The sequence below is a fragment of the Aethalodelphis obliquidens genome, unplaced genomic scaffold, assembly GCF_003676395.1.
Source record: "Aethalodelphis obliquidens isolate GAN/ISIS:26980383/991018 unplaced genomic scaffold, ASM367639v1 scaffold2, whole genome shotgun sequence".
NCBI lineage: Eukaryota > Metazoa > Chordata > Mammalia > Artiodactyla > Delphinidae > Aethalodelphis > Aethalodelphis obliquidens.
The window spans coordinates 43,414,803-43,438,152 of record NW_020837946.1 but is presented as its reverse complement, the minus strand read 5'-3'; the positions used below and the strand labels follow the sequence as shown (position 1 = coordinate 43,438,152).

Genomic DNA, 23,350 nt, shown 5'->3' with positions numbered 1-23,350 from the left:
AAATGCATGACATTTAAAATTATTTAAATACAAATATTTTTACACCAAGGGGTGTGGAATGCAGGGTGTGGGATGTGGGGATGGAAGCAATGAATTTTTTCCTGTGCAGAAACCCTGCTGGAAAAATATTTTCCCTTAGTCACCGTTCCGAAAATCATCCCTCTCAGGGATGCTTGTTATTTAAAATTAAATGGAATTGGCATTTAGAGATTTTTGAATAATTTAGCTGGACTTGTTTCAGTGATTACATAATGTTTGCAAATGGGTCAAGGTCCCAGTCACATCGGGGAATTAATAAACGTATCTGTTTATGTGGCCATTATTCATCTGCCTCCCCCCACCCTCATCTGCTTCCACCACCAATGGCTGCTACCCCTACTCCTCTCCACACTGGACGCTCCTTGAGGACAAAAACTACCTTTATTTATCTCACTCCCGGTGTGGTCTCTGACATATGGAGTTTACTGCATCAGTGTGTGTTAAGTTGCACTAAACATTGGTATTCGGGGAGCCTGGGCTCTTAGGAAGGTAGAGAGTTCTGTGGATTCTCAGTGAACAAAGCTCCTTTAAAACAAAAGTCAACAACATTATAACAATGACAGCTCTACAAATTTCTACATGCACAGCTGCAACTGTTGGCAGCTGCGTACGACAAAAATCTTACATGCAGCTAATGTCTGTCAAATATTGGAAACCAACTGTAGGCAAAATCTGAAGTATGTTTTCTATACCCTCACTCTTCACCTTTAAAAAAAAATTTCTCTTTTTAAACAACTCTCCCAACCATCCTTCTCTTTTCCATGTTCAAATCTCCCCTACCCTCTTCATTCCCTCCTCCTATCGAAATAGGAAAGGACCTCACTTTAATCATTTTTACTTGTAAATTAATCAACTGATTATAATTTGGAATTAATGAATTTCATTTGAATTTTTTCTCTATTATAAAATGAAAGAATGTGTTACACTCTGAAAGGAAAGCCAGGTATGAATAAGCAGATGGCGACAGTCCTCCTGTCCATCTACAGGTGCCTCCTTTCTTCTCTCCCTTTCTTTCTGCTTTCCTTCTTGGGGAAAGGGTGGGCATGGACAGGGTTACTCTGAAGACCAATCCTAGCAGTACACTGATTTTCTTTTTTTCAATAAATTTATTTATTTAATTTTGGGCTGTGTTGGGTCTTCGTTGCCGCACGCAGGCTTTCTCTAGTTGTGGCGAGCGGGGGCTACACTTCGTTGCGGAGCATGGGCTTCTCATTGCGGTGGCTTCACTTGCTGCGGAGCATGGGCTCTAGGCGCATGGGCTTCAGTAGTCGTGGCACATGGGCTCAGTAGCTGTGGCTCGCGGGCTCTAGAGCACAGGCTCAGTAGTTGTGGCACACGGGCTTAGTTGCTCTGTGGCATGTGGGATCTTCCCAGACCAGGGCTCGAACCCGTGGCCCCTGCATTGGCAGGCAGATTCTTAACCACTGCACCACCAGGGAAGTCCCCAGTACACTGATTTTAATTCTTTGAGGGTGACTAGAGGGAATCAAATAGAAAAGGTGGTTATGGTCTTTTTCTACCTCAAACACCTACTTCCGGGACCTGAACAGGGCCATGGATGATGACGATCCGTTTCTCTACAGAGGGTAAGTCCACCTTGTACCCTAGCCACTTTAGGCAGATAGTCCCTTCCATGGACTCTTTTTCTTTCTTTTGAACATAGGACAGTCCCCTCTCCCAAATTTAACCCTACTCCTTCCATCCATGAACTTTAACAAAAACTACCACGGGCCAACTCAGTTGGACCTGCATTGTTAGGAGTTTGCAAACTTTATTGCTAATCTGAATACAACCCTGCAAGATAGGTTAATATTGTTTCCATTTTACATTGGAGAGTCCCAGAAGCTAGGAAATATCCCAAGATCACAGCACTAAGTGGCCAAGTCTAGAAGCTTGAGTCTTGCAGCTCCAAAGCCCATGTCTACTCCCAGATGTGTTTTAATGTCATCTGGCAGTCTGGCATTCATTTTTTAAAAACTGACGGTATTTTTATTCTGCTGCCTCCCTAACCTGACATCTTGGATCACAGCCTCATGCTTCCTATGTTATTTCTGCCCTCACTTGAATGTCTCTGGGGTACTTCACATTCCACCTGATCAAAACCGAATTCAAAACTGCTCCTATGTTCCCAGTCTTCAATTCAATCAACTCAGATGCTTAAACTAGAAACCTAGGACCCTTGACTTTTCCCTTTTTCTCACTCTCTTTTTAAAAAACTGGTACCAAGTCCTACAGATTCTTTCTCCCACAAACACATACGTACATACACATACAGTGTAGCCCTACTCCTGGACTCTCATTTTTCATTTTGTAAGAGTTCTAACTGTTCTCTCTTTCAAACCTCCATGTTGCCATCAAAATACGTTTTTTTCTAAAATATGTATTTGGTCAGAATTCCTTAGCCTGGCATAGATGGCCCTGTCTCCCTCCCATCCCTATTCCCTATCGCAACCCTGACTCCTTGGCCCATTCCCAAACTACTATGTCCTTTGAAGCCATGCTTTCACACCTGCTGAACTTTCATCTTCTTTTTCCATGTGGCCACCCCTATTCACACACCAACCCCAAGCTCAAATGTCATTCCTATACACCCACCAAACCCAAGTTCAAATGCTGTAAAGCCCTCCCTAACTTCTCTGGGATACTTGGTCCTCTTGCACTTCTACAGCTGCCGATACATACCTTGATGATAAGAACACATACCTTTGTACTTGGGATGTCTGCTGACAGTGTACCTCTTGCCCCCACTAGAAGGAGAACTCTATCTGGGCAGAGATCTAGTATCATCTGTGCTTGGAATGCAGATATCTCGTACCGTTTCTGGCGTGTAATAGATCCTCAGTAAATATCGTTGGGCTGGGCTTAACTGAAGTGTATCTGAGGAATGAGGGGCTCACAGCACCTACCTTCCAGGCTGAGAATGTGATTTAAATACCTACTCACAATTAAGCTGAGGCCTGAGTAAAATAAGCAAGATTTCAACATTTGTCTTTTCTGTCTGCGACCTCACCTTTTTTTGGTTCCCTTTTCCTACCAGTAACAGCCTCTATTCCCGTTTTTTAAAAAAACTTTTCTTTTTTTTTTGGCTGCGTTGGGTCTTCATTGCTGCACACGGTCTTTCCCTAGTTGCGGCGAGCGGGGGCTACTCTTCATTGCAGTGCGCGGGCTTCTTGTTGCGGTGGCTTCTCTTGTTGCGGAGCACAGGCTCTAGGCGCGCTGGCTTCAGCAGTTGTGGCGAGTGGGCTCCGTAGTTATGGCTCACGGGCTCTAGAGCGCAGGTTCAGTAGTCGTGGCACACGGGCTTAGTTGCTCTGCAGCATATGGGATCTTCCCGGACCAGGGATCGAATCCGTGTCCCCTGCATTGGCAGGCGGATTCTCAACCACTGTGCCACCAGGGAAGTTCCTCTCTTCCCATTTTAGATTCCCAGTGACCTCATACATTTTTTGCTCTGTCCCTTTCCCCAAATCAGGAAGGATCTAGAATCATCACTTGTATACCAACGGCAACTCCCAGCTCTGCTACACACTAGCTGGGATCCTGGGCAAGCTCTTAAGCTGCCTGAAATTGGTTCCTCATTTACAACATGGAGATGATAGTACCTGCCTCCTATGGTTGCCACAGAGATGCAGTAAGAAATTCTAAGTATTAGCACAATCCCAGACACATAATAATAGCTCAACTAATGTTAAATGAAAAGCTGTCTTATTTACACTGATATGCTAGTCCTTCCTAATGCATTTACTTCAAAAAATGCTATTCAATTGTGGGATGAATTATCTCTAATTAAAGAAACCTACTTGTTCAACTATATCTGCTGGTTAACTTCCTTAGTGTCTTTCTTCAGACCTGGGAACTCAGGAAGAAAGACTGGATCCCAGCACTGGGGAGTTGGATTTCCCACCTCTGTGATAAGGGCAGCAGTATAAGGGTCTACACATGAAGCGCTTCTAGAGTTTAGAGGAGGGTACCTGGCACAGCCTAGCGAAGGGTGCTGAGGGCTCAAAGAAGTGGTCCACTGGGGCTGACATCAGTCAGATGGGGGCAATCTTGTTAGAGGAAACAGGAGCAAAGGGACAGAGTCAGACAGGGTTTGATGGGAGAGGATACATGACAAGTCATTTGGTTCAGCTGTACCTTGGGTATGCGTAGGAGGGGGTGAGCTGGAAAGATGAGTCTAGAAAGATAAGCAAGTGGCCAAATCCTCAGCAGTAATAGCAAGTGGGTGGGGAAGGTGTGGGTTGGCGTTCTTCTAGCCCAGTAAATCTCTACTGTGTTTTGCATACTGGAATCACTGGGAGCTTTGAAAAATACCAAAACCCGGGTCCCTAGACAATTACATATAAATCAGTATGGGGGTACTGAAGCATCATTTTTTTAAAGCTCCCAAAGTGATTCTAGTGTGCAGCCAGAATTGAGAACTGCTGTATAATCTGGCCCCTGAAATCACACCAACCCAAATTTGTGGCATTAAGTACACTCACATGATCGTGCAACCATCTTCATCACCATCCATCTCCAGAGTTTTTCATTATCTCCAAGTGAAACTCTATGTCCACTAAACACTAATTCCCCATTCCTCACCACAGTGAGGCTGAGATGGACTTTCAGAGGTGTTCTTTGTTGGGGGTGAAGGGAATGGCCTTTGATTTTGACCAGTCATTGGACACAAGGGTGCTTCAAGAACGGGCTGTGACTGAGGGCGAGGCAGCTCTCTTCAGCCCAAGCAGTTCTAAAGAAGGCAGACAGCTGAAGGCTGTCGGCTACCAGCACTTCCGGCATTTGGAGAAATAAAGCCTTCATGCCTAGAAGGAGACCTGAGTGACACATCGCATCAACTACCACATCGCAAAGAGGTCTCCTCTTGCTTGCTTTGGCCTCGTGGTGCTGGGGTGCCACTGGCATTTTACTAAAATTTAGAGAGGAATCTAAGGTATCCGGGAATCCCCAGCCTATTCTCTCTAGGCCCACCCCATCCCTTCCCTTCTTTACTCTCTACTTTGCCATCTCTGGTCCTTCTCTTCCTCACCCACAACATAGAAACATTACTGTTGCCCTTCTGTTGAAGACTGCAGTTTAAGTCATGGCCCAGAGTTCCTGCCACCTCAAGCCTTTCATTGCCCAAGACACAATGAGCAGGAATGGGAGCAGAAAGCACTTGCCCAAATCCTGGAATATGGGTAGATGGGGCAGAGGGATGCTGGGATAAAATACTTAGGCACGGAGAATACCAGGCCAGGAGCATGGACTCAGGTACTGAGGGGCAGATACTGAATCAAATAAGTAGGTACGTGATGAGAAAGTTAGGACCAAAGAGTATGATAGTTAAATTGTACTTGGCATTAGGGACATAGACATTGACCTTAGTTTTGCGTGTTGAAGAAATGGCAAAATGAGAAGAAGAAAAATACAAAGTTAGTATTTATGTCTAATTATTATGCAGAGCAATAATTCAGTGTAGAGTAAAATGTGTTAAAACTTAAATGCGTTAAAATCAAATCCTATCGCAAGTTGCACCTGCACAGTAAACTCTTACATACAAATAAGGGACTTCATAAACTGTAAGATAACACGGAGATACGTATCTTGGAGATCTTCTCACCACCTCAAAACATCAGAGGAAATGTTCACTGCGGTGCATCCTCTTTGGGGTTGCAGGAAACTGTACTTTTGGATCCCTCCTGCAGCCCCCTTGGCTCTCACAGATGCAGAACCCATGTGCTGAGCTCCTAATTCTAAACTCTGAGACTTGTTTCTCAGACAAATTTCTCCTTAATCATCTTACCTGTGCACTGTAAATACATTTTGTGACGTTTTTCCTAAAAATAGTTTCTAGACTATTTGAATAACTTGATTTGTGAACATTTCAATTCCTAGCCCTAAGGTAACCCACTCCACTTCAGTTTTAATTAATGTCCGCTACCCTAGGGTCTTCCCAAGGCCTTTATGTCATCTGAAGTGAGACTCCACTTGGAGGCTCAGTAATCTTTTCTTTTTTTTTTCCTGAGAAGTACTCCTGAGAAGGTATTATTTACTTGGAAATTGTTTAGGGTAATCCAGATGGAGGAACCAAAGGTGGATTTTATACTCTTCCTTTCCCTTTCTAGTCCTGTGGTTCTAAGGGTACCACAATTTCCCCCCAGCTCCACCCCACCCATCCTATCCCCACTCTCACCCAAAACTAAATTACCCCTATCAGAGAGATTGGGAAAACACACTGATGATTGAAAAACATTTCACCTGCACAGTATTTCCATTTGGCCCCTATTTAATTTCTGAGTGTCATTTCCATTTCTTGTTCTGACACTATCTGTACTCTCTGTATCGGAGTAAGAGAGCATAACGTTTCTCTGGGGAAATTTACTCAGAATAAACCTCCAAATGCAAATTCTCTGAAAAAAACAACAGGATCATATATTTTAAAAAATAAGCTTTGATATTTCCTTTAGGCCAGAGTCTCTTTTCTCTTAGGACAGCCATGTGGGAACTGAATGATTTCTCTGCTTGCAGTACAGTCTTCTTTATCCTCATCACCATGATTACCGCTAATAAGTTTTTAGTCTACATTTTTTATGATTCAATCTTGGAAATGGTTCTTAGAGTTTCATGATCATTTCCTTAATCGTTTCCATTTTTCAGGCTTTTACGAGGACATTAGCTTTGTCCTTTCTTTTAACTGCCTGAAAATCAGGACTTAAATTTTATTATCAAGTAGCTGAATGGAAAATCCCTCTCCTGGGATTCTTAGTGAGGCCACACGAGAAGCCTCCGAAGGACATGATGTCTCATCGTAGAGCTAAGTCAGAGCCTAAGACCTGAGCTTGTTCTCCACTTTGCTCACAACTTAGTGTGACAACTCATCAAGGCTTTAGCAAAAATAGTCCTGCCTTTCCACTGTTTTGCCTCACTGTTTACTTAGTGTGACCCAAAGTGCAAATCAAATCTCATCTCCTCTTGTCTATCGGTTCTTCACCCTTGGCCAGCTGTTCTAGGTTGTTCCTTAGTTCTTACCATCAGTTTTCAGCAGTTCTTGGACTCTCCAAGCAGGCGTGGAGCACTACAAACATATTTCTCATAGGGATCGGTGGTACTTCATGAGAAACACCCAAACTCCTTCACTGAGACCTGAAAAAGGTATAGTACTGTCGTGAGTTTTCATGTATCCCAACCCCTTTTTCTTCCATCATTCCTTCATCCTTCCCCTCCACCAAACCGAAGTTATTAGATAGGGGTAAATGATGTCAGCCTTATGCAGAAGAAATAATTCCCAATTACCTAACTTCTAACTTACTCTGTGATTGGGTTGTAGTTTCATCTGAAAGCAAAGGAAGATTCTCTGTTCTTTTAAAGTTCTTTTTATCCTGACAATCCTTGCCTAAAATGTTGGGAGTTGGCAGAATGGAAATACGCATAACACAACATCGTAAATCAACTATAATCCAATAAAATAACAAATAAATAAAATAAAATGCGTGAGAATGCCAAAAAAAAGAATGGAAATAAGCAAAGAATAATCTCTCTTCTATCAGAGGTAGCGAAGCTGGCTCTCAATTCAAAGAGCAGAACTGGTCTTGCTATTAAGACTTAGAGTACTACACGTTTGTTACTTGGCTCTGAAAGCACATGATGTGGACTTCAAAGATTTTTTTTTTAATGTTATGGTTTGCTTTTCAGATTATAATTGTCGTACATAAATAATGCAAGGCTAAGCAAAGTCAAACCTGGGGTGCGTGCAGGGTCAGTTCCAGACACAAGAGACATGCAGTGTTTCTATTCTGCCATTTAAGGGAGAGGTTCATGGGGCAGCCAAAGGCAGTACTTATTGTCCCTAGACACTACACAGAGCAAAAGGCAAAGTGCTAAAAGTTGAGAGTGAGAGATGAATACTGGCCACTAGGGAAAATGGCAGTCTAATTGCAATAGGAAGTTGGAAAATTGAGAATAGCAGTTAGAGAATAGAACCAAAGCCGTTCAATTAATTCTGCCATACTGTGTCTTCCCTGGCTGGGATTGTTTTTACCTGGGTGGCCAGTCCTGCATTGGCTCTTTGACTTCCGCCTCTTAAAGGTACCACTTAGCACCTGGTAGTTCTTATACATTGAACTGATGAGGCTGCATCATCATCATCTTTATCATTGTCACAATCACCATCAAATCAGCAATTCTTTTTCCAGGATGCGGAGCAAGTCCTAATTTGCCAGGTCCCCTGAGAACTAAAATTTAAGTTGGATTTGATAATGTCTTGTCTTCTTAGCAGTCTGTTGAGGTGGTTTTCTGGAGTTGACACCTTTACTGACTTCCTGCAGCTTATTTTATATATCATCCATAGAATATGTGCTATTGAAATTTGTGTACAAATATACTGCATCCTACAAGCATAAGGAGAGTATGGAGAGAAGCTATTATATTTACCTGCCACAATAAGTTGTTTGCTCTCATGTGGTGGGAGATAAGGAATAATGCTTGGGGGATAGAAAAAGAGAAATACAGAAAAGTTCCTTCTGCAACATGCAGCCTTTTCCAGAAAAAAAATAAATAATCTGGCTCTAGTGGGCATATTGTTTCCATATCTTATTACAACATTGAAAAGGACATAAAGTACCAAATTAACTTTTAGATATCATTAGTTTGAACAATTCAGCCCTGCCCATCAATGGCATTTAAAGAGAGCTACACAGGGAACTTCCTGAACCTGATAAAGGTCATCTACAGAAAGTCCACAATTTAGATCATACATGATAGTGAAAGAACAGATGCTTTCCCCCTAAGATTAGGAAACAGACAAGGATATCCATTCTTGCCACTTCTGTTCAATACTGTACTAGAGGCTCTAGACAGGGAAACTAGGCAAGAAAAAGAAATAGAAGGCATCTAAATTGGAAAGAAAAAAGTTAAATTATCTCTAGTTGTAGATGACATGCTTTTGTATATAGAAAATCCTAAGGAATTTACTAAAAAAATGCTAGAACTAACAAACAACGTCTAAGGTTGCAGGATACAAGATCAATATACAAATGTCAGTATATTTCTATACGCTAGCAATGAACAAGGTGAAAGCGAAACTAAGAAAACAATTTCACTTACAGTAACATCAAAAAGAATAAAAATAGGAATAAATTGAGCAAAATAAATAAAAGATTTGCACACTGAAAACTCTTAAAACATCACTGGAAGAAATTAAAGAAGATCTAAATAAATGGAAATGACACCCCAGGTTCATGGATTGGAAGACTTAATATTGTTAAAGTAGTGGTACTCCTTAAATTGGTCTACAGATTCGATATAATACATATCAAAATTTCAGCTGGCTTTTTTGCAGAAATTTTCTCACACTTCCCCATTTCAGACCTTACTACAAAGTTATGGCAATCAAGACAGGGTGGTAGTGGCATAAGGATAGACATTCAGATCAACCGAACAGAACTGAGAATCCAAAAACAAACCCTCATATTTATGGTCAACTGATCTTCTACAAGGAGGCTAACCAAGACAATTCACGGGAACAACTAGATATCTACACACAAAAGAATGAAGTTGGATTCTGACTTTGCATCATATAAAATAATTACCTCAAAATGAGTCAGACCTAAATGTAAATGTTAAAATTACAAAACTCTTAGAAGAAAATATAGGAAGAAATCTTTGTGACCTTGGATTAGGAATGGTTTCTTAAATATGACACCAATAGCACAAGCAACAACAAAAGAAGGTAAATTGGACAACATCAAAATTAAAAATTTTGTGCTTCATTTTAAGAAAATGAAAAGACAACACACAGAATGGTACAAAATATTTGTAAGTCACTTATCTGTTAAGGGACTTGTACCAGAATATACAAAGAATTCTTAAAATTTAACAATAAGAAAGAAATAACCCAATTAAAAATAGGCAAAGGACTTAGATATTTCTTCAAAGAAGATATATAAATGACCAACAAATACATGAAAAGATGCTCAATGTTATTAGTCATTAAGGAAATGCAAATCAAAATCATAATGAGAAACCACTTTACACCCTCCAAGATGGCTATAAGCAAAAATTTGGACAATAACAAGTGCCAACAAGGATGTGGACAAATTTCAACCCTTATTATTTGTCGGTGGGAATGTAAAATGATGCAGTCACTTTGAATGGTAGTTTTAGTTCCTCAAAAAGTTAAACAGAGTTACCATATAATCTAGCAATTCTAGTTAAAAATATCGATATATGTTCACACAAAAACTTGTACACTAATATTCATAATAGCATTATTCATAATAGCTAAAAAGTGCAAATAACCTAAATGTCCTGATGAATGGATAACAATATGTGGCATATCCATAAATGGAATATTATTTGGCCATAAAAAGGAATGAATATGAATGAACCTTGAAAGCATTATTCTGGGTGAAAGAAGTCAGATGCTGAAGGCCACTTATTGTATGATTCCATTTATATAAAATGTCCAAAGTAGGCAAATCCATAGAGACAGAAAGTTGATTAGTAGCTGTTGGGGGAGGGGCACTGGGGAGTGACTGTTAATGGGTATGGGGTTTCTTTGGGGGCTGATGAAAATGTTGTGGAATTTTGGCTGATAATTGTACAACTCTGTGAATATACTAAAAACACTGAATTGCACACTTTCAAAGGGTAAATTTTTTGGTAGGTGCATTACATCTCAATAAACCTATTGTAAGAAAGAAAAAGAAAGAAAGAGAAGGGAAGGATGGAAGGAGAGAAGGGAGGGAGGGAAGGGGGAGGAAGAAAAACAAAGAGGGCTGTATAGAAACTCATCTGTGATGGTTAGGTCACCATCATCCCTGACAGCTTCAATGCTGTCAGGTATTTGGATTTATTAGCTTGTATTTAGTTGTGCTTTTTTTTACATTGAGGCTTCAGTCCAAGTCATCCAACCAAATAGATTCTCAAACATGTGTTTCCAACATATCGGAGTCCATGGCCAAATGATCCAGATTCAGCTAGGAAATCACGACCTAATTCATTATGTTATAGATTAACAGGTGGGGCTGGGGGGTGGGGCTCTAGAGAATAGGTTCCCTTTAGTGCCAGGTTTATAATAATAATAAATTTAAAAGTTAGAATGAATAACAAATGGAATGAAACACACAGACATTCAAACATATCTTGAGGAATCTTTTATATTACTGTATTAAGACTACATAGATATAAAAAAAGAGCTGTACCTGTATAATGATTTTGGGTGGTTTTGCAGCACCCTTCTTTTTTTTTTTTTTTTTTTTTGCGGTACGCGGGCCTCTCACTGTTGTGGCCTCTCCCATTGCGGAGCACAGGCTCTGGACGCGCAGGCTCAGTGGCTATGGCCCACGGGCCCAGCCGCTCCGCAGCATGTGGGATCTTCCCGGACTGGGGCACGAACCCATGTCCCCTGCATCAGCAGGTGGACTCTCAACCACTGCGCCACCAGGGAAGCCTAGCACCCTTCTTTTGAATTGCTCAGACTGCTTTATAGCATTTACTTGAACAACTGTCACAACATCCTTGTGGCTGGCAAGCATTGTGCTAACAGTGCAGTACAACTGCAGGTCAGACAACCAAGGGACACACAGTTATCACACAAGTCTAGAGCACAGGTAGGCGTGAAATCCAGATGGTCCATCTAATAATGCTTCATTCACATCTGACCGAAGTGGCATCTTCTTGGACTGATAACTTCTCTAACCAATGATGGTTTTGAGCTCTTATCACTCTGGATTTTCCAAGCGTATCTGCCATTTCCTAAACAGATGGTCAGTATCACACGACATGACTGTTTTTGATGGCAATAGAAATCACATGGCTAACACCTCCTGAAAAAACTGGATTAGATATTGAAAATTGGACTTTAGGGTTTTTTTTTTTAATTTGATTTCCTGTTTCATTTCCAGAAAAGCATAGGAATATTGAAAGTCTATAATAGAAATAGACTAATGTCTACATTTGTTACATGGCATACAATTTGGAGATTTGAGAAGGACCTATAGGACAAGAAATGCTTCTTTTTGAGAGCAAAAATAGAGAGGCCAAGAGCACAGCCAGTTTCACTTATACAATATTTTAGGCCTCAGTTTCCTGTGTAAAATAAAAGTTTGGACTAACTGATCTCTTAGGTCCCATGCAGCTATTTGATTTGGTGATTATGATATTTCTCTGATCAACTCAAAGCTTAGGCAGGGATATGTGTGTAGGAACAGAATCCAACTTATTTACCAGTATATTCCCTATGCTTAGCACAGTGCCTGGAACATAGCATATGCTCAAAAAATATCTATCAGGGGAGCAGCCCACCAGCTGCTCCCCTGATGTTACAGTTCATTTGTTACTGAACAAAATAAACACACATCTACAGTATTTTGTTTTATAAGATTTTCTTTGACTGTGAAGCACTACAGTTGAAGTTCAATTGATCATAACAACCCCTCCCAGGAATATATCTGTTGTATTGCTAATGTGCTTTTATTTTCCCAGATTTCTTTCATTCCTAATCACTCTGACCATTCACAAAAGGATATTAAGCTTTGAAGATTTCCAAACTCCTCTGGCGAGGGAATTTCTGCAACTGTTCATATGTTTCTCACTAAATTTTAAAAGGTTATGTATATCTGCAGTATTTTTGGCATTTTAACAAATAATAACATGTTCATGTTACATCAATACTTACTTCATTGTTTTTCCTTTACAAGTTCTTTTAAAAAATTTCAACATCTTCCCTGGTTTTATTTCCTTCATCTCCATTAGTTACCAGTGCTGACTCTATTCTTTTTATTGCCAATATTCCTCCAGAAAACTTAGAAGAGATGACCTATTTGTCTTTGAGTTTTTGCTTCCAAAGATGCTCCACCAAAGAATAGAAACTCCTTACAGAATGCATAAGCTTTAGGGGCATCTGGCTCTGTCTTTAACTTGACAAAAATAAAATAATAAAGTTATGTGTTTCCTTCACACATTTAAAAGCCAGAAATAGATTTAGACGTACATTTTTCAATCCGCGTGCCAACCTAACAAGCCGAGCGAAACAGGCTGCGGCACGGAGGGCCGCCTCCGCGCGCCCCTGCCAAGCTCTTCCTCTCCACCCCTCCCCGCCCCCCCAGGGCCTAGCCTCCCGTAGCCCAGCCGCGAGCCCACCAGCTGCTCCCCTGGCAGCTGCACACTCGCCTCTGGGGCTGTTCCTGGGCGTCATTAAAATCAGAGCATCACGGCATGACTTTGGACTAGCTCCTTTGACACCACTGAATTTCTGCAGATTCTTTACTCTTCACACTTAGCCATCGGGAACGGACTGGGGGAGGCACTGGGGCCAGCTGACTGTCAGCTCTGACATCCTGGGCATGGTTGGTCAGTCTCCTCTGAAAGCAGAGGTCCAAAGATGTGTTCTAGGCCCCCAGGGAAATGGGCCTGATGGTGGGAGGCCCATCTGTTCACTACTTTTTCACCCTTCAAGGAAGGAAACCTCCCAGGCTTCTGAGAATTTAGAGCCCAACAGTGTAACGTGATTTTAACTAGCGATATATACGATGCACATTTTTCCTTAGAAAATATAAAATCAGTCTGTAATGCCTGTAACTTCAGTCTCTGTTATCACACAAATTACTGAGTGAAGAGTATCCCCCTGGCGTGAGCTGGGCAGATCAGTCTTTCTCACTGGAGTCTGAAATTGAGACAAAAATGCTCATTTCAGTCTGTCCTGGTTTCTCCAACAGAAAAGATGAGAGATGGGGAGCTGTGGATCAGCAGTGCTTGGGGCTATGCGCCCTGAGAAAGTAAAAACACCTGCAGAAAAAGAGGAACGAAATCTACAGAGAGAAAAGCAGAGAGGAGAAAGAGAGCATGCTTCCCTGCTTCCTGCAGGCTTCCTGACTCTTGGTTCTAGTCCCCCAGGAGACAGAGCTGCCTCCACCCTTGGCCTGAAGTTCGCTTCTCTTCTGTGCAACGTTAAAAAGTCTTTTCTAAAACATTGACTCCACAAGTTATATGACAACAAAGCACAATCGCAGTCCTTTTATCAAGTTCAATTATCCAAACTCTCAAGAACTTTAGAACACAGAAGTAATCCTACGATATATCCAAATAGTAAAATGTATGTTTTCGGTCCAGAATGATACAGAGCATCACTTGCAGCTGCACATAACCCTGCCAACTATCCTTCCTCAAAAAGACAGTAATTCACCATATATATATATATATATATATATATATATATATATATATATATATAGGGCAGCTGCTATAGGCTCTATGCCAGGTCAAATACTGAAGGTTTAAAAACCATTAAGACACAGCCCCTGCCTCCTAGGAGCTCTCTATCTAGTGGAAGTTAAATAAGAAGAGTGTACCATATTTCCCTAATGTACACTGGTGAAAGGATTCAATCTCCTTTAACACTGCTCTCAATGAAAATCTCCGTGTTAAGAAATTAAATTATAATACTACTTTGCAGATTTTATTTGTTTCATATTTCAAGAAGCCAAGCATGAGCCTCAGCTACAAAAATCTCAACAACTTTTAAGGTTTGACTAACTAAAATTCTTTCAAAGGTGTTGGATGAGTGTTGCAGAGTTCTAGATGAGGAAGAAACAGTATCTTCCAAGATGCTTACATGTCCAGCCAGATGAAGCAGATTACACACGATTTAACTTCCCTCCTCTGGTTGTGTAGAACCACCAACTTTGATATGATCATGTTGAATTTTGAACCAGGCTATCTATGTTGACAGTACAGCAAAGTCCTTTTCGTCAAGGTAACAAACCTTATTTAGACACTGTCAGAGACCAGTTATAATATCAAGTCATTTTAAGAGATTAAAGTATAGAAATCTTTATATTAATATTTTTGCCACTTTTATATTTATTATGGGTCAAAGTTCATGCTGTATTTTTAAGTTAATTTTGTGTTTAGAATAGGACTCATAAAAGTAACATCTATCTGATTATAAATTAACACATATTTAATGCAGAATATTTGCATAACATAGATCAATATTTTCTGGCCTAACTCAGAAAGCCATTTTATTGCTATAGTCATATCTTTATTTATTTATTTATTTATTTTTTTGCGGTACGTGGGCCTCTCACTGTTGTGGCCTCTCCCGTTGCGGAGCACAGGTTCCGGACGCGCAGGCTCAGCGGCCATGGCTCACGGGCCTAGCCGCTCCGCGGCATGTGGGATCTTCCCGGACCGGGGCACGAATCCATGTACCCTGCATCGGCAGGCGGACTCTCAACCACTGCGCCACCAGGGAAGCCCCATATCTTTATTTTTATAATAAATTTCTTAGACCTTTACTTGCCCTATCAGCAGAAAGTCTAACATAGACTCTCCTCAAACTGTCTAAAGACCTCAGGGGTTTAGTCCAAAGGACAAGTGTGAGTTGTGTTTCCAATGCCAGGTCTAGAGGGAAAGATCTAGGTCCTTTCATCAGTACATAGTCCATTCTGTGAAAATGCCTTTGCTGGTTTTGGCCCCTGCCCAGCTATGGTAGGGCCCTGACCTGTGGATCTGCAGTTATAGCTCTCTTCAAGTCCTTCACATACTCAGCAATAGTTACCATTTTCCCCTAATGCACAGCATTGGGCCAGGGTGGCTGGGTCCCAAGGCACTTCCAGCTTAGCCATGTGCTATGCTTCCTCCAAGAATGCCTAGGCTCTTATGTTTATGACAGGACACCTAAGTCTGCCCATTCCTAAAGATAATTTTATTTCAGGGCCTCATTACTATTCTCTGTTAATGGGCTTTAGCCAGGCAATCCTGATAAATCTCAAAAAGAGCAAAATAGAGTATTTGTCCCTGCCTTTCGAGATGGTCAGAGCTCCATACGCAAATTGTCCAGCTATTTCAACAAAAATCAATTTTGTGGTCACTGTAATATATGGTAATATATGGTCACTGTAGAATATGTTGACTATACAGAATATTACAAAGAAAAAAATTGAAATTACCCGTAATCTCAACCATAGGTAACCAATGCTAATGTTGTATAGAAGGATTCTTGTCCTGACTTAACTTATTAACACCCTCTGTGCCACTCTCCCATACCCACCCTTGACACGGAGTGAGCATGCCCTACACTTTACTTCTCTGTCCATTGTATTTCCTTTTCCTGGAATGCTTTCCTCACTGTTTTCACCTGTTGACATGTACTTCTTTCAAGGCCCAGATTGACTGCCACTTCTCAAAGGTATTTTGATCTCATCCTAGACTGACTGACTAGCCACAATCTGTACATCTCTAAAGGCACTTATATTATGCTCTGGTATTGTTCTTATTTTTTCAGTAGTCTCAACTCTCTGATTAAATTGCAACCTTGAGAGTAACTCTTGAGAGTAAGAATTTTCTTTCACTCAACTTTTCATCGTCCATATCTACTGGTGCAATGCCTTCCTTGTAAATAGTAGGTACTCAGCAAATATTTGTTGAAAAATATATGTATGTACCAGCAATAGAAGGATGACATATCAATTTAGTTAGCCCAGTCAAATTCTTTAACTTTATTAAGATCAAAATGATATGTATTAAATACCTATTACATGTAAGACACCAGATATTTACTGTTTCAAAATTTTCTTAAATTTATTTTGAAAAAGTCCAGATGTGAAAAATTTAAAGAATAATATAATAAATACTCATATATCTACCATCCATATTGAAAAATAAAACATTACTAATGTAATTAAAGCCCTGTGAACTCCATCTGAATACATTTTTTTTCCCTCTCCACCATCTTGAGCCAAATGCTGAACTTGGGGATTACTCTTTCCAAGCATTTATTTATACTTTAACCATGTTACACATATATTTACAATGTCTGTTTACTGAATTATTTATAAGTATTCAATTCTGAAAGACTTGTCCTCTGAAAACTATAAGACACTGATGAAAGAAATTGAAGAAGACAAAAACAAATGGAAAGATATGCTTATGAATTAGAAGAATTAATATTGTTAAAATGACCATACTACCCAAGGCAATCTACAGATTCAATGCAATCTCTACCAAAATACTCATGACAATTTTCACAGAGCTAGAACAAATAATTCTAAAATTTGTATTGGAACCGTAAAAGACCCAGAATAGCCAAAGCAATCTTGGGAAAGAAGAACAAAACTGGAGGTATCAAGCATCCTAAAACTATACTACAAAGCTATGGCAATCAAAACAGTATGGTACTGGCACAAAAACAGACACAGATCAATGGAACAGAATAGAGAGCCCAGAAATGAACCCACACTTATATGGCCAATTAATCTATGACAAAGGAGGCAAGAATATACAATGGGGAAGACAGCCTTTTTGATAAATGGTGCTGGGAAAACTGGACAGCTACATGCAAAAGGATCAAATTGTACTACTTTCTCACATCATATATAACAATAAATTCAAAATGGATTAAAGACTTAAATATAAGACCTGAAACCATAAAACTCCCAGAAGAAAATATAGGCAGTATGCTCTTTGACATCCATCTTAGCAATATTTTTGGATCTCCTTAGGCAAGGGAAATAAAACCAAAAATAAACAAATAGGACCATATCAAATTAAAATTCTTTTGCACAGCAAAAGAAACCACCAACAAAACAAAAAGGCAGCCTACTGAATGGGACAAGATAATTGCAAACAATATATCCAGTAAGGGGATACTATGTAAAATAAATAGCTCATATAACTCAACATCAAAAAAACAAGCACCAGACTGGGCAAAGAATCTGAGTTGACATTTTTCCAAAGAAGACATACAGATGGCCAACATCACATGAAAAGATGCTCAACATCACTAATGATGAGGGAAATGCAAAAAACCACAATGAGATACTACCTCACACCTGTCAAAATGGCTATCATGAAAAAGGCAACAAATAACAAGCACTGATGAAGATGTGGAGAAAAGGGAACCCTTGTGTGCTGCTGGTGGGCTTGTAAACTGGCGCAGCCACTGTGGAACACAGTAAGGAGGTGCCTCAAAAAATTAAACATAGAACTACCACACAATCCAGCAACTCCACTGGGCATTTACCCAAAGAAAACAAAAATACTAATTCTATAAGAAATATACACACTAATGTTCATAGTGGCATTAGTTAAAACAGTCAAGATATGGAAGCAACCTAAGTATCCATTGACAGTTGAATAGATAAAGATGTGGTATATATATATAATGGAATACTACTTAGCCATAAAAAATGAAATCATTTGTGACAACATGGATGGATCTAGAGGGTATCATGCTAAGTGAAATGCGTCAGACAAAGATAAATACCATATGATCTCACTTTTACGTGTAATCTAAAAAACAAAACAAACAAAACAAAATGAAAACAGATTCATAGATACAGAGAACAAACAGGTTGTTGCCAGAAGGGAGGGGGGTGGGAATGGGCAATATAGGTGAAGGGGATTAAGCAGTAACAGCTTCTGGTTATAAAATAAATAAGTAACAGAGATGTAATATACAGCATAAGGAGTATGGTCAATAATACTGTAATAACTTCATATGAAGACAGATGGTTACTAGACTTATCAAGGTGATCATTTTGTAATGTATGCAAATGTCAAATCACTATGTAGTACATCTAAAACTACCATGATATTATATGTTAACTATATTTCAATTAACAAAGAATATTCAATTCTGCTTTAAAAAATAAGAGAAATGAATACATAGGGAGAAAAGTGAAACTAGAATTAAAGCAAATAGCTTATGAGACAGGCAAATTTTGTAAAATACGTAAGATAAGTCAGTAACTTCTTTTTTTTTTTTAGTCAGTAACTTCTGAGACATGTTAGACATAGATAAAGTAGAGCATTTGAATAATGAACTATAATGAACATAATTAGAAATGGATGGAAAGACCAAGAAATACCTAATAGTCATGATACACTAGACATATATGAGGCCATGAATCATCAAATACTCATGACACACTGAAGATACAGGAGGCACACGAGGCATTCACTATTTACGAGCTCTTAGTTCGGCTGACCATTGGCTCCTCACGTCCTCTGCACAACTAATGCAAAATAAAATCCATAACTGCTCATCAGGCTAATTACAATACAGCTATCAGCCAGATGCACTTGCTCCCAAACCTGCAGAGCAAGTGTACATTTTGACACTAGGCACCTTCTATGTGTTGGGTAGCTTTGCTCAAATCTCAACTCTGGTCCTTGTTGGCATATCCTTATCGAGGAAGATAGGGACAGGGCTGAGGATTCAGGTTGTGTCATCTTAAACCACCCAGTTCTTTCACCTTGCTTCTTGCTGTGTGTTTTCAATTGATTTAATAAACCATGAGATTTAAGCACCTCATTTTGGTCTGTAAGCCCTTCTGTTCTGTGATCTCTTGGATAGCTTGCCTGTTGTTATACTTAACAGGCTTCCGTAGCAGCAAGGTAATTTCCCACACAACAATAGTATTTACAATTTTTAACCTAGATATAAATGTCATCATATTGTACACATTTATCTGCCACTTGCTCTTTTTTTTTTTTTTTAAAGAAGATGTTGGGGGTAGGAGTTTATTAATTAATTAATTTATTTTTGCTGTGTTAGGTCTTTGTTTCTATGCGAGGGCTTTCTCTAGTTGTGGCAAGCGGGGGCCACTCTTCATCGCGGTGCGCGGGCCTCTCACTATTGCGGCCTCTCTTGTTGTGGTGCACAGGCTCCAGATGCGCAGGCTCAGTAGTTGTGGCTCACGGGCCTAGTTGCTCCGCGGCATGTGGGATCCTCCCAGACCAGGGCTCGAACCCGTGTCCCCTTGCATTAGCAGGCAGATTCTCAACCACTGCGCCACCAGGGAAGCCCTGCCACTTGCTCTTTTATCCAACATCATATTTGTGAGATGCTCCCATGGAAGATATGTAGATCTATTTCATTTATTTTCACAGCTATATCCACTGTATGAATATATCACAATTTACTCATAAATTCTCCTATTGATATAATATATCAACAGGTTGTTTCCAAGTTTTAAGTACTGCAACCAGTGATGCTGTGAATATTCTTGGGCATAGGTAAGAGAGTTCCTCTGAGAATATACCTGGGAGTGCAATTTCTGGGTCAAAGAGTATGCACACCTTTAACTTGACTAAATATTGCCAAATTGCTCTCCAAAGTGATTACATCAATTTATACGCATATGAGTCCTTATGCTTTTAATCCTAGCCAACACTTTGTGTTGTCAGACTTAAACATTTTTGCTGATCTAATGAATGGACTGACAGACTCTGGTTACAAAGCAATAATTTTGGCAATTAAAAAACCTTGTGGCATTTCCTCAGTATTTCAGTCATGAGGAGAAAAATCTGTGCACATTTTGTGTCATATTTTTGGACTTTCCCATTCTCTGTTTAAGGCCAAGTAAAGTTTCCCCTTTCTTTGTCCAACTCTGTGAACACCAAAGGAAAAACGAAATTTGTCTTTTTTTTTCCCATAGGGATTATGGTTTGGAAGAATACCATGTTGGCTGCTTTATGTCACAACAATATCCCTCTGATTATAAAGGGGCACAAGAAAAAGAATTTAGCTGCATTCATGTAAATCACTTATCTAAGTACATGACATAACAGTGGTGGGTCAGTAGCTGAACAACTATCACTCATAGGCTAAGCATGCACTCATTTAAAAAATTCTAGAAAGTTGCTCCTTGCCCCAGAATATCTATCCCACGGGCTTGTTCCATGCCTTAAATTTGACTATCAGAAATTATTGTACTGGGGTCAAATTTTTTCATATTTAAGAAACCCCCAAAAGAAAACACATCTCAAAAAATACATTAGCACCTTGTTTGTCACATCTCTTTCAAAAGCAAAGAGGGAATGGGATATAGGGCCTGCAAGTGCTATTGGGTATAAGATGGAAGCCATCCTCAACTTATTCCTCTCCCTAATCCAGCACATTCAGACAGGCAAATCGTTGTTCTTGATTTCTTGCTTAAACCTTTTGGGTGACTCCCCAACAGCCCTAGCAGTGTTCTCAAAGTGTGGTCTAGGGGTCCCTTTTGGCTTTAGATTCTCCAAGGTAATTGTTTAAAAAATGCAGATTCCTGAGTCCCAGCCCAGGCCTACACTCAGAATGTCTGAGTGTGAGGCCCTGGAATCTGTGTTTTGAACAAATTACCCAGTTTGATTAAAAGGAAAACTTTTTTACAATCGAGAAGTGTAACATGCATTAAGAAAAGTACTGAAATCATAAACATGCAGTTCAATAAATTCTTACAAAGTAAACAGCCATATAAGCACAGCCTAAAACAAGAAAGAGAGCCTTGCCAACACTTCAGAAGTCCTGATTGTTCCCCTTCCAATCACCTCCTTCTTCCCTAATTTTAACTACTATTCTGATGTCTAACACTACCAGTTTGATTCTTGGACTCACTGAAGATGAGGGCTATACCAGCAGGATAAAACCCACAACTGCTTAGAGTATCATATGAGGATGCTACATAATTTGTTCTTTGCAACCTCATCTTCTGCCTCTGCCCTCCTCACATTTCATTCTGAAGTCATTTGGAACCAGTTAGGTTTCATTTTACAATTATTGCCCTAACTCACTGCTCTTGCTTCATGCTGTTTCACTGCCTCTGTACTTGCTGGGGAGTGCCCGTACTTCCTGAGTCTTTCTATTAAATTCATCCTTCAAGACCTGTCCAACTGTCACTTTCTTGTAAGCCTCATGACTTTCACCCCTGTGCCCCATCCAAGGCAGAATCATCACCTTTTCCACTGTGTGACTAAGAACATCTTACAACGTGGAGCAACTATTCTTTCACATGTCTATTCCCCTTTCTAGACCAGGAATTAGGGCAGAGGCTTGTCTATTTATTTTTTAAATTCTCTTGAGTATAGTACAGTGTGTGTGTCCTTCAGTAGGTGTTTAGTTATTGCTCAAACAATCTCCAGGCATGCACATCTTTGGAAAAGTAGCACACTGCAACATTAACACCTCCAGGTATATCTGGATCAGATCATATTCTTCCTTCTCAGGAAACAAACCAAACTCAGACATCAGAAGAACACTGGGTGCCTGACAGGGGGGGTGAAAGCTAGTGAAGGAAGTAGGATGAAATCCAAAGTGATGTTGCCTAGATCTCTGTGCAGCCCTGCAGAGAAAGGAGCAACCACATTGCTCCTGGCAGCACTGGGGACCTGCCTCACCTGAGTCCCCCTTTCTCAGACAGGACACATAGCTGTCAGACTGCTGTGCTGAGTGGAAAGCCTAGACAATTCTTACTTCTTTATAACATCTTGTCCTGCCTCTAATGGCCGTCCCACTGTCCATCTGTTTCTGGATGTCCATTCTTGTTTGAAAAATGCCACCTTATAAGTAACCTGCCTATTTCTTGACCTTAGCATACAAGGAAGGTGGAGCGTTCAGTTCTTCAAAACTCCTACTCCTCTATAGTATGTGTGAGTAGGAGTGGAGGGCGACAACCAGGCACACAGAGGGGCCTTGTGCAACTACCCTGGTGCTCAGAGGATCTGGATCGTAAGCATCTGGGCAGCCTGCCACGGGAACCTTCTCAGCAATGTAAATAGTCCTTACGCAAATGAACCTCGACTGTTAGGCAAGCTGAGAGGTTGGAAGAACAGGACTGAGAAGAATGACTCAAAATTTATATAATCCAGAAAAGATACTGTAAGACAAATTTAAAATCTATCAGAAAGTAGTCTGAAAGAGAGCCGCTGCTGGTAGTTTGATTCTGGGATGCGGATAGGAGTGGCTTTGAGTCTGGAGCTGACCAAGGCCAGCATGGAGCCAACACTCTTGGGAGATGGTTGTGTTTGTGAAATGAAGGAAGAGCAGAGCCCTGCAAAGGGCAGTCTTGGAGATAGAGAGTGGGCTCCTCTGTCCTCCCCTAAAGAACCACGCAGGCTGCAGAAGGGTCTCAGCAGTACTGGACCTGGTGGGCCAGCACTGCATCTGGTGGGCCCAAGTTTACTGCGGCAAAACAGGGGCAGTGAGAAACAGTGACACCAGGGGCTGCCCAGAAGCCAATTCTGTCACTGTTTGCCTGTGGAAGCCCAATGAAAGAATTACAAAAGCCCAGGGACTGCATACGTCCCTGGAGTAGGGGCACCTTCAAGAAGATACAAGTTTATACCTGCCTGAATGATTAATCAGAAAAATAAAAGAAGGATGACTATATTTGTAACATTATATATATATATACACAGATATATATAATGATATATACACACATATAATGATATATATATACACATATATAATGATATATATATATACACACACACATATATTCACATCTCACACATGGTAGGCTCACAACACACAGAGTTATACAGGACTAATAACGTACGAAGGGCT

At 40.3% G+C, this 23,350-nt stretch overlaps 1 long non-coding RNA gene across 1 annotated transcript in view; it reads right to left on the bottom strand.

The window, feature by feature from the left end:
* The window catches only part of LOC113630382 (uncharacterized), a 36,848-nt gene that overhangs the window by 5,707 nt on the left and 7,791 nt on the right, over positions 1-23,350 (bottom strand). Inside the window, exon 2 of the long non-coding RNA XR_003436947.1 lies at positions 7,051-7,164. This is a non-coding gene — a long non-coding RNA (uncharacterized LOC113630382). The remainder of the gene's footprint in view (positions 1-7,050; positions 7,165-23,350) is intronic.